This window comes from Halyomorpha halys, unplaced genomic scaffold (genome assembly GCF_000696795.3).
Source record: "Halyomorpha halys isolate HHAL.00 unplaced genomic scaffold, Hhal_1.1 Scaffold381.1, whole genome shotgun sequence".
NCBI classification, from domain to species: domain Eukaryota; kingdom Metazoa; phylum Arthropoda; class Insecta; order Hemiptera; family Pentatomidae; genus Halyomorpha; species Halyomorpha halys.
In genome coordinates, this window is record NW_027112092.1 from 539,488 (window position 1) to 551,179 (window position 11,692).

The window sequence follows — 11,692 nt, forward strand, 5'->3', positions numbered from 1 at the left end:
AGAGGTGTATTTATTTAGTATTATTATTTTTTAAAACTTATTTATGCATTCAAGTATTTATTTTAACCAACTTTTTATTATATTTTCCTTTAAATCTATGTATTAGTTTTGTTTTGGTAAAATGTATTTATTTGTTTGTTTTTTGGTAAACTGATCTATTGGTGTGACTATTATTAATGGTTTGATCTCACTTGCTATCTAATAATTGAATTTTTTTAACGGGTCACTGGAGAGGATCTGTAAGGGTGAGTTGGGGAGAAGGAATTTGTCGATCAAATGAAATAAAGATTGTGAAATGGAAGGATCAAGAATGGAGAAAGAAACAATTTTTTTATTTTATATTTTAGTGGGTAGACTGGAATTGATTGAAAAAGGAAACAGTGAGAAAAAAAAACCTGTTTTATTTCTTTTTATAATATCATGTTAACATATGTAATTTATATATGTTCGATCACGGATTGATTAGTAAACTGTGTAATGTAGCAACCCGATGTATTGGGGCAGCATGGATGAATAAAGTATTTCTCTCTCTCTCTTAGACATATTATTATATATTAAACCATATTGACAAATCATAGATAAAGCAATACATTGATTGACATACAAAGGATCGAAATCAACAAAAAAATAATAATTGTTTTCATTTAAACCAAATTGAAACCCTGTCAGACTATTTTAAAGTGGTTACGAACTTTCATCATATGAGCTATATAATTGTTCATTTGCATAGTTTAATCAAAATCGTTTGAGACATTTGGAGAAAATAAAAAAAAATCGATTAAATAAAGTTTATGTTGGAGTCACGCCTAAGATAAACACGTACTGTAAATATGTAATTTCAGTTTTTCGTTTTGGAGTTAGGCTGAGCACACAAGGAGTGACTATTTAGCGAAACATGTTATTTGGCTTGTGGACCTTAAAATGAGTTCGAAATTTTATTCGAACACAATACTTTCTCTTAGTACATATTTCATATATAGTTATGTGAATATAAAAGAATAGAAATAAAAATTACATAAAGAGTTTATATGCATGTGTATATGTGCAAATACATACATGTGTGTATATAATATATAACACACACGTCCAAAATCATCCTTAATAATGACGTAGACCAGTGTATTGATAACAGACGATACAGTTGAAATCGCTAATGTCCACTGATGCTCTGGCTGGAGATATCCTGGAAATGGCCGAAGTGATCAGGTCGGACCATCCCTCTCTCTAAGTCCCTTGAGCCTTCTCATTCACAACTTGAACCCTTCTGATGATTTTGAGGGCTTCGTCTATTCCTCTATATCTAGGCCGAGGGTCGTCAGGTTCCAAAGAACTATTTATTTAGTCGTGCCATCTAGAGATAGTTTTTTTTTTTTTTTTTTAGCTTTTGTACTTATAAGGTTTTAACTAAATATAAAAGAGTACAGTACTTCCATGGAAGACATCAATCCAAAGCGCAGACGACACTTGGACTACGAATTGGACATACTCGACTTACACAAGAATACTTATAGTAAAAGAGCACAAGAGGAGAAAAATGCAGTTATCTCAACCCAATTTTTGATTACTTTAATGAAAGCTATATATAATTAGTAGTCAAAATAGATGAGTCTGCCAAGTATTGGTAGCGGGAATAAAAAATGGCGGTTGTTTAAAAGTGGTAAAAAAAAAATTAATTTTTCATTCGGAGCTCTATATCTTAAAATATAGGAACAACACGAGAAAACCTGAGAGAACGTCATTTAAAGATGAGCAAATTTTCTAAAATAAGAGCCCTAAAAGAGTTATTTACTTTGAATAGTTCTCGAGATATACCTTTTTAAAAAGCAACATTTCATAAAAATGTTGTATGGGACGCACTGAAAGATCAGTAGTTAGTGAATTCATTTTGAAAAATCTATATCTCAAAAACCATTTGACGTACAGATGTCTATTAGGACTCAAATTAAAGCTAGTTTAATGAGCTTTAAATTATTTTATTATATCTATCTTCTTATGAGTAATAGTTTTCATGAAATTTGCTAATATAAAATGATTTATAGTTGTTCGGACAAATTTTTAGTTTCTAAATTTATATTCATATATGAATATCATAGAAACTACTACCCCTATGAAGATAAGTGTCATGAACTACTTTATAGTAAGTAAAATTTCCTTTATTTTAAGTGTTGGCAGACATATGTGCGTCTTATGGATCTAGAGATATATTTTTTCAAAACATTTTATACGAACAATTAGAAATTAACATTTTGTGAGTTTATTTGGTCAAATATCATAAAAACGACTACTTCTACAAAGATAAATATTATCTACTATTTTATAGTAAATTCAACTAGCTTTAATTTGAGCGCTGGCAGAAATATGTACGTCAAATAGTTCCTGAGATATAGATTTCTAAAAATAAATTAACTAACTACTAATCTTTCAGTAGATTTTTAAGAAATTTTGCTTTTTAAAAAGCTATATCTCGAGAACTATTGGACGTAAATAGCTCTTTTTTAGGCTAATATTTCAGAAAATTTACTTTTCTTTAAATAATGTGCTCTTAGGTTTTCTAGTGTTGTTGGTAGTTTTTAAGATATAGAGCTCTGAATTAAAAATTAATGTTTTTTAAGGTTTTAAAACAGCCACCATTTTTTATTCCCCTACCTCTACTTGACAGACTCATCAATTTTGACTAGTAATTATACCTAATTTTCATTAAAGTAATCAAAAATTGGGGTGAGATAACTGCCCTTTTTTCTTCCGGGTCTTGTACTTTTACTGTTAGGAACAACTGGACCAACGTGTAGATAGTATAAGGTTAAACACATACTATAAACGGCATGCATCTAATAGACTCCGGATCACCATTTGGAAACATAACTAAACGATAATAACCCTAAAATTCCGGAAATATTTGATTACCCCAAGAAGACAAATATGTACGAATATATATAACAAATTTTATTTATTACATCAATTTTTTCATGTACTTTTATCGAATAATTTTTATTATATTTTCAATTTATTTTTTTTTGTTAATATTAACTATTGATATGATATCAGCTAATATATTCTAGTATAGATATAATGATATTAGGAATGTTTCCAAGATTGAAGCTTGGTCAGAATGCAAGGCAAACATCACAATCGCTGTGGATTGCCCTATATTATATTAAAAAATAAATATATATAATTTAATCTATTGTTCGAGACAGGTTTGTTTATCAATTATAATAAAAAAATCTATATAGTCTCAACTTATTTTATTTATTTATAGCTCCAACGTTTCGTCCACTCCGGCCATTCTCAAGGATATATCTGTAATATAACAACTGCAATAGACGCAATAAAAGTTTGCAGCTTTAAAAGGCATTGTTGTAGCTGTGATATTATAAATAGGATATCCTCGAGAGTGGCCAGAATGGCCGAAACGTTGAAGTTATAAGAGAATAATCCTGTTGAGACTGTAGGGATATTTTTTTCTTTAATCATTGATAAATATACATATTTTCTACAAATATATTTGTAAAATGTAATACTAACAAATACGATACAATAAAGAATAACTATCCATTCCTTAGCACCACTAATTTTTTTAATGTTATTAAAAATCAGAAAAAAAGACTAAGTATTATGGTTACTTTAGTAGATTATTTTGTAAAAAAAAATATTCCAGTAAGATCGCTGTTCAAAATGGATGATCTGTTACAGTTATTGGCCAGGGTTAATGTATTAAGACATGAAACGTTAAAAAAAATTAACTTATAATTATAAAGTGAATTCAAAACTTTTTTTTTTTTTTTTGGAATTCAAAAAAACATTTATTCCGTATTATACATAAGCAATAATATGCAGATAATTCAAACGGGAAAATAAAAAATTATTCACTACTTGTCTCAACAAAAAATGGTCTCAACATAACATTTATTTGATATCAAGATTTATAACCTACTTTAGACTGTACGTTGCCATTTCAATTTCACTTACCTACCTATCGAATACATAGTAAGGGAAATCATTACAATCATTGAAAATTGCGAATTCTAGTTTTTAAAGGGAATAAATCTTTTGAAATCCAAAAAACCTAGTCTTGCAAAATGGTCTATTTGTCTGTGTACAGTCTAGTTTTTCTTAGTTGTACAGGATTAGTAGTTTTTATGACATTTGCTAAAATAAATTGATTTATAGTTGTTTAGACAAAATTTCATATGCAAACTTGTTAACTTAATATGTTCATATGGGAATATTATGAAAACTACTACTCCTACGAAGATATGTATCATAGACTACTTTATAGCAAGTTAAATTACCTTTATTTTGAGTGCTGGCAGACATACATACATCTTATGGTTCCTGAGACATATTTTTTCAAAAGTCAAAAATTTTAACAGAACAACTAGAAATTAATATTTTGTAAATTTATTTTGTGAAATATTATAAAATACTTCTCTTATGAAGATAAATGTTATAAACTATTTTACAGTAAATTTAGCTAGTTTTGATTTGAGAGCTGCCAGACATCTGTACGTCTTATGGTTCCTGGGATATTGATTTCTCAAAATAAATTCACTAACTACTGATTTTTCAGTACACTTTTTATGAAATGTTGCTTTTTAAAAAGCTATCTATATCTCGGGAACTAGAACTTTTAGAAAATTTACTCTACTTTAAATAATGTTCTCTTTAGTTTTCTAATGTTGTTATTAGTTTTGAAGATATAGAGCTCCGAATGCAAAGGTAATTTTTTTTTAACGTTTTGAAACTGCCACCATTTTTTATTTCCCCTACCTACACTTGGCAGACTCAATAATTTAGACTGATAATTCTACATAGTTTTTATTAAAGTAATGAAAAATTGGGATAAAATAACTGCCTTTTTTTTTCTGCCCGACTCTTGTACTATTACCGGACGACACGGATGAGCAAATAATTACCAAACCCCACACAAACAGCCGTCGGTCGCCATTGTCAGTCAGAAGCAGTTGCGATCAATCAGTGTCCAAGCCACTCCGTGCAGTGCCGCATTTAATCTGAAACGATCCCTTCTAGTGTCGATGACAGTGGTCGATTTTAAATCGAGATAGGGCCTTGGATGTCGGTTGGTTGAGCGACTCAAGGATTAGTTTCTCTCTATACTCAATACTGCTATTGTATCGATGAGAATAACTGATTTTGTAATTGTATGGATTAATCGATATTTGGGAAGAAAAAATAAAAAAATATATACTTATATTTTTATTCAAAGAGATTCTCAATTAACGGTTTTATGACTCAAGTATATAACTCCATAGCTCACTTGAGAATAATTGTCCAACTACGACTCTCTGGTAAATATGCAATTACTCTAAGTGTCGGTCCTCACAAATGTACTTTGGACCCACAGGAAGGAACAGCATTGGAGGATTGTTTTCATTTTTTTACAAACTCCCCCGCGTATTATGAGAATCGAACCCTATATATAACTATATATAACGAAACTAAGCAATATTAACCAAAATCAGTTATGAAATTATGAATTTCCATATTTCACAGGATTGGATCTTAAACTTCTTATATATGTAACCGAAAACCTTTTGCTTAGAGCTGGCCTATCTTCACTATAGGATGTATAGATTTGTTTTATTTTTTTTATATTATTAAATATGAAATGACGTTTTATTCTGGCGAATGTAGGTAGCCCACCTTGTTTGTTATTAGTTTATATAAATTATCTTTAACTCTCAATTTTTGTAAAATTAATAAAATTGATTATCTAATTTATGTATTTTACAAGCTAACTGTATTTGTACGGTGATTGTCCGATAATCAAATAAATGAAGTATTATTATTATTCCGAATGAACGGAGTATTTTCACGTCCCACTTGAATAAAATGTTTTTAAGGACTACTTACTCATATTCATGTTGGTTAGTAATAATACGACCTTAGAAAATATGTCTTTTTAATTCTAATAATTCTGTTGGAATTTAGTACGATATCGTGTGATGGTCTGGCAACATGTCCGGCTCATCTCCATTTCAGTTATGATTCTTTTGTTGGGATTTTAACTTTTTTCCAAAGTTAATCCAATATTTTACTAATTTTGATATCATATAGATTTTAAAATTTCCTAAGGCTTGTGCTCTTCTCCAAGAAGTCGATCTTGGAAATCAGATTACTGTAGAGTTTGATGTTATTGAGAAAAGGAGAGTTAGTTTTTGCAAGCGTTAATAAAATAAAATAAGTCAAAATTTTATTAATAATAATAATAACAGTTTTATTTTCATTCTTTGTGGAACTAAAAGCCACTTCCTTGGAAGGTGTGTCTAGTTTGTAAACATAAAGTTTCATGTGCTTCATTGATAATATTTTTTAATTTATAATCTTAATATTTTCTTGAGACTGGCAATTCTTTAATAAATAACTCAAATACTATCCAATACTCTCAAAACTTTATTTCTTTTATTCGTCCAACGTTTCGGCCAATTCGGCCATCTTCAGGGACATCTACTACAAAAAGTTTCTATTATATGTATAATCCTACAAACAATTTAAATAATTAACATTATTATTTATAATTTACCTTACCTCAACGTTACTTTGCAAACATATAATTTAAAACACTCTAAAACTTCATTCAGGCTATTCTGCCCAGGTCAAAACATTTATATCTATGAAAACATTAAAAACATTAGGTAAAATGATTTTTTGTTAATAAGTATATCCCACATATGTTTAATTACCTAATTAGTTAATTATCCATTAAAAACACAGTCAAAAATTATTTCTCTGCTAACACTATTAATAAACATTTATCACAACCATGCTTGTAACCTTCCTCTACTCAGTTCAAGCATTTAAAAATTATTTATCATAACTACATTTTTGTCAATTTTTCTCTTTATTTCATTAGCAAAAATTCTATCCTATATGTGGGATATACTTATTAACAAAAAATAATTTTACATAATGTTTTTAATGTTTTCATAAATATTAATGTTTTGACCTGGGCAGAATAGGCTGAATGAAGTTTTAGAGTGTTGTAAATTATATGTTTGCAAAGTAGTATTGAGGTAAGGTGAATTATAAATAATAATGTTAAGTATTTAAATTGTTTTTAGGATCATACATATAATAGAAACTTTTTGTAGTAGATGTCCCTGAAGATGGCCGGATTGGCCGAAACGTTGGACGAATAAAATAAATAAAGTTTTGAGACTATAATTGGATAGTATTTGAGTTATTTATTATAAAATATTTTTTAACTTAATTTAAAATTCACTATCTGGACAAACGACAGACATGAGCTGAATCCTCACACAAGACTGAAAAGACCGGAAACTGCAAGTCGATTTCGACTATTCCTGCACTTACTAGACAAACGGTCTAAACTTCCAAATCATTATAAAAGACTGATCTACATGACTGTAATAAGAGCTATCTGGACATACAGAGTTGAGCTTTGGGGCTCCACTAAACCATTGAATTCCTTTCATATCCAATCCTTACAGTCTGAAATCCTTAATGCTCCTTACTTTGTACAAATTAAGTCATCCATCAGGACCTCAATATTACCGCAACATATGGCGATTTTGCCCTAGGTGTCTGAAAGGAAGATAGTTTCGATATCTTCTTATCTAGTAACGTTATTGGAGTTCTATCAATAGGTAGATTTTACATATCTTTTTTCATGTCACTTTATATCTAATAGCAAATTTACTAGTTGTTTATCCCATTATTCAGTTGTAATTAAGAAAAAAGTAAATTTCATTAATAACATACAAAATACACAACTTTTATTTTCAGAGAACTCTCCAACGTTTCGGCCCTCAGGCCATTTTCAAGGAGACAAACTATAAAAATTTTTGTTTTTATATTAATTACATTGTTTCCTTAACAACATACTGATATTTTTGGCTATACCTTAAATATTGATGTCATGTTCTTTAAAAACTTTTTTACAGGCTAATTACTCATTTCATATCTTTAAAATAAGTTAAATATTAAAATTACATGATAACAGTTTTAAATAATGTATTTAAATTGATTAGTTAATTACATAACTTTTTATATCTTAAATTTAAAACTTTTTCACACAAATAATTTTCTCTTATTCCACTAATAAATATCATTTATAACAGAACCTACCTTCAACAGGTTAGGACTCTGTTATCACCTTAACATTAAAAATAAGTTTTTTACATTTAATGCAATTCAATTTTAATTTATTTGCTTACAATCTATCATTTCTTAAATCCATAATTAGTATATTTTTATTTTTTTACATTCATATACCCCCTCTCTTTTTTATTTTTTCACATATGAACTCAGCTATACATGCTTTTATATGTTTATATATATTATATATACCTATTAATTATTAGAAAAACAAAAATTTGTATAGGTTGTCTCCTTGAAAATGGCCTGAGAGCAGAAACGTTGAAGAGTTTTCTGAAAATAAAAGTTGAGAGATTATTGGATCAGAATTGTGTGTGTCATTAATGAAATAAACCACTCTCAAACAAATATTATAATGAATCATTAAAAAATCAATTATGAAAAAATGTTTTTAATAAATTCCAACAAATCCCATCAAATCACCTTCTTTACCCTTTGTCGTAAACCTACTGACTGCCCTACAGTTTCATTTAATGATGTTACTCTTACCGCTGTCGAACAGATCTGCTACCTTGGACTACATTTGGACAAGCGATTTACCTGGAATCCTCACACCAGACTGAAAAGACAGGAAACTGCACGTCGATTTCGACTATTACAGCACTTACTAGACTAACGGTCTAAACTTCCAACATATTTCAAAAGACTGATCTACACGACTGTAATAAGGCCAATCTGGACATATGGAGTTGAGCTTTGGGGCACCACTAAACCTTCGAATTCCTCTCGTATCCAATCCTTACAATCCAAAATCCTTCGTAAAATCCTCAATGCTCCTTACTTTGTCACAAATAAAATCATACATAAAGACCTTAATATTCCCTATGTAACCGATCCAGCCCGAACCAGATATCACTCCTTCCATTATAAACTCTCTAACCACTCAAACCCCCTAGTTTCTAATCTTGCATCCTCTTCCATTCCTGACAATCCTCCGAGGCGCCTGAAAAGAAGATGGCCACGAGACCAGCTAATGTAAAATGTCATTAGAGTGCTACCAATGGGTAGTTTCTCTACACGCCTGTAACACTCCAATTTAACTTAGATCAGATTTACTAAATGTATAGTTGTAAATAGCAATAAATAAATATTTAAAAAAAAATTAAAATAATAATTTGCCTGTACTAAAATAAAATATTTTCTATGATGCATCTGAACACTTGATTATAAATAATAATTTAATACAAATTCTTTATTATTTTAGTCAATAGATATCTTATTCATATACAGGTGTAGTAGTCCAACAGTCTACTCCGAACTCTCATCTCGCCATTTAATTGGTCTTCCTTCACTTAGTTATAATTTTGGACCAGCTTCTTGTGTCCACCTTCATTTCAGGTTTGCTTCTTTTGTTAGGGTTTTAACTTTAATCCTAGATTTTACTATTTTTTAATATTTTTTACAAAACTGAGATTGCTGATGCGGTCTTTTCTTTTTATCATACTTCTTGAAAATTTAATTTGTTTTCTCGTTAATTTTTCTGTTGCTGACGTTGTCTGAGATTCATATATAATTACCGAGTGTACACATTTTTCCAATACCTTCGTCTTTAAGCTTGAAGATAGTTGACTTTTAAAAATATGCCAAGCACCAGTATTTTTTCCATTTTATTTTAATATTTCTATTTATTTTTATCTAATTTATTTTTAAATGAAATAGATCTTCCTAAATGATATAAAACTCGATAAAACTAATTTCTTGGTTATTAGCTGTTACTTCTCTTTCTGTGATTTCGTCATTATTTTTGTTTTGTTGATATTACTGCTCAAGGACATCGCTGACTATTTTTTTTGTTTCGATTAATGAATTAGTGAAAATAACTATATCGTCCGCATACCTCAAGTTTGATAACTCGTACCGTCATTTATAGTTATTTCCTTTCCTTCTCAGTTTTGCTTATTAATCATTTAATTCAGCTGGCGATTAAATAAAATTGGGGATAGTGGACAGCCCTGTTTGAAAACTCGTTTAATGTGAAATGTTCTAGTATTCCCATTCATAACTATGAAAGCCCTGCTGTTTTCATATATTTATGTATAACCGATTGATGCCATACTCTTGTAATGCCGATTATGATAGACGAAGTCAAACGCTCTACTGAAGTCTTACTTTTAATTAACTTTGATGTTTTTATTTTTTTTTTATAATGACAGGATGAGAATTACATTCTAAATTAAGAAAAACAAGCAGGTTTCACTAATCGCCACGTTAAAGCAAACAAATTCCCTCGCTGCCCTGAACAAACACAAGCATGGAAGCCATACCTTTGACAGCCGACAATATAAAAAATCCATATCAAACCGATAAGGACAGGAAAAATGTTTGTAGAGTATTATGGAGCCCCATTTGATCTCTAACAATTATTTGACTCTATTTACATAAGTTATCAAAGGCCTGTTCTCTGGGGTGCATACAATTAAACAGAGGGGAAAAAATGTTTGTAAACATAGGGCTTTTAATTGAAAAGGGTTCCTAGCTTGTTTCTTTATTTGCCCTTCTCCCTTCATCAACCGAGCTGATGTAGTCAGTATATTAGTCAGCTGTTTAAGTTACAAATATTAAGTTTAAGTCAAACATATTTGTAGTTATTGATTTAATTCTTGTTTATTTATTTTCGCTGTGACTTCTGTGGAGATAAACAAAAACCTATACCATGTTTATCGGTAAAAATTCATTAATTTTCATTCGCAAATGCCTTCAACAATCCAATTACAGTATAATCTCGTTAAATTGAAAACTCCAGTAATCCGGACTGGTAAACAAATTTTTTTTATAAAAAAGCTTTTTTTTTTTTAAAATGAAAGTGCACACATCTAAAGGACATTTTTTACATCCTCATCTGTGGGAAAGTTATTGTAATTTGGAAATTTTTACACAGTTTCGATTCCCGGTAATATAATTCCTTTGAAAGTGTTCATAATATATTTTTTTGGAATTATAAATTCATAATACCTATAGCATAAATATCAAAGAGGAGAGCGGAGGCACGATGCTACTAACTCGAAAGACCTGGTTTCGAATTCGGCTGGGCAGGGCATTGTTTTGTGTTACACTGTAGCCGTGAGTCAACCCTGTGGGTTCCACCCAGCCTCATGAATTGGGTTATCATAATTAGGTAAAAATCTGGCAGTTGAGTGTGGTTCTGATCAAATTACCTCACACGACCGTGGGTCTAGTTTAATTAATTTTTTTAAATAAATATCGAAGATGTGTTATTCTTAGCTGCAGCTTGGGAGGCTGTTCAGACAAAGACCATACGATGGAATTCATTGTTAAGGAAAAAAAAAACCCGAAGTATTATCAGACAACAATGACGAAGTCAGCAGAAAAATATTTTCGACCTTGATCAAAAGTATAGACCCTGATGATTGATGGACCTTCAGTGAATGATACAGATGTTGATGAATGGATTGAAGGTAGTGAAGAGAGCGAGTTCACATTCAAAACTGCTAAGGAAATCGTACAGAGTTCTCTGTGTGAAGGTGAAAGACAAGTTGTGGCAAGGGATCAAAACTAGGGAAGGGACAAGCCATAGTCAATTAAATATACAATG